We start from the raw sequence: 1,707 nt of genomic DNA on the forward strand, positions 1-1,707 counted from the left end.
AAAGACACAGGAGTAGCCCAGGTGAGGCAGGGCACTCACACCCTGGGGGCCCTTTCCGTTCACCGCCAGCTGTGGACGTCTTTACCCCGCACTGCCTTGGGTTCTGGGCTGGCCTCATGGCTCCAACCCTAGGGCTGGGCTTCTCGGGTGATGCATGTGGGTATGAGTGTGTGCACACATGCATGTGAAGGGGGCAGCGGTAGCACTCCCGCCCCATGAAGTGCCAGGGCTGTCTCACAGGCTCAGGGCAGAGCCAGTGCCCAGCCTGGGCCCCCAGAGTGAACACTGGGGTCTGTCTGGGTCTGCATAACAGATATAGATCGAGACGGGCAGGAGGGGGTGCCAGGCATTCCTGAAGCTGGGGAGAAAGGGGACTTTGTTACCCGAAACTGAGCCAATCCCAGCTTTCTTGCATGCCCAGGCACTCTGCCAAGCATGCACGGAGAAACCCACTAAGGTGGCAGTGGGGTGGGCTGAGGACTCTCTAAAGCCACTGCCTCCCCCAGCTAGGTATCGCCAGTCAGCGCACCCTCCTTCCAGCCTCAGGACAGATTGCTTCTTGAAGGGAGCAGATACCAGCCTGGGACGGGGCTTGGCTGAGGACTGAAGCCCAAGGAGAGATGGGGACTGGGGTGGTGGTACCAGGCCAAGGAGGCGCCCTGCCCCACCGCTGGTTGGGGCGCGGTGAGGGCTGAGCTGTGGACTTGGTGCAGCTTTCAGGCCCCTCGCACTGTCTCATCAGCCCTCACGGCTCCCTTGTGACAGAGGGACAGTGAGTCCCATTTTGTGGACAAGTAAAAGAAGGCTTAGCAAGGGGAGTAAGCGTGCAAGTCAGCGGCAGAGGAGGAACTGCAAATCAGGCCCTCTGGGCTCTGAGCTTAATCCTCAGGGACCCCTGACCCCTCCTCCCTCAGGGACAGCAGGGAGAAGGAGGCCACCTAGCCATCTCCAAGCCAGGCCTCCCTCTCCGAGTGCCTGTCCAGGGCGGCCGGGTCTGGAGCTGGTGCTGGCTGTCACCTGCCAGGGTTCAAGGATCAGATGACCCTCAGCAGAGACCAGTGTGGCTATCAGAAGCCACACTGAGTTTAGTAAGTGGGCGTTGACGCTGCTGGGTGGCAAGTCATGTCCCTGTGTAGGCCTGGGTCCCCCACCTGCGCCCTGAGGCTGCTCCCCCAGGTCCATCTTTCAGGAGCTTCGGCCTTCTCCAGTCCCAGATGACTCTGCCTCCTTCTCCCAGCCCAGGGCCCCCCAGAGCCCTCTGGGCCTAAATGTCATGTTGGGGGTCCAGGAGGGCGTGCCCTTGATTTGAGGGTGACATAGTGGGAGGCATGGGGCTTGGAGCCCCTTTATGTCTATTGTCTTACTTGCTGGGGGCCAACATGGGTCCAACATGGGGACAGGGACTGGTGGTGGCAGCAGGGCCTGGAGCCTGGCCTGGAGGCCCCGCAGGGGACGGTGGCAGGCTCTGGAATGCGCAGCCTCTTGCTGTCTCCTCCCTCTGCAGCGTGACTCACTTGAGACATGGTTAAAACACAAAGCGCCTTCCTTTGTCCCTGGCCCATGCTTAATAGGATTGGGCGGGGGGTGGGAAGCTGGCCCCTGGTGGGGGGCACCTCCCCCTCTGTGGCCACAATGGGGCCCTGTGACATCATGAGGCCCCCTGCCGTGATGTCAGAGGCCACCACAATGGAGCTTCCCAGACAGATG

Source organism: Manis javanica, chromosome 4, assembly GCF_040802235.1.
Source record: "Manis javanica isolate MJ-LG chromosome 4, MJ_LKY, whole genome shotgun sequence".
Taxonomy (NCBI): domain Eukaryota; kingdom Metazoa; phylum Chordata; class Mammalia; order Pholidota; family Manidae; genus Manis; species Manis javanica.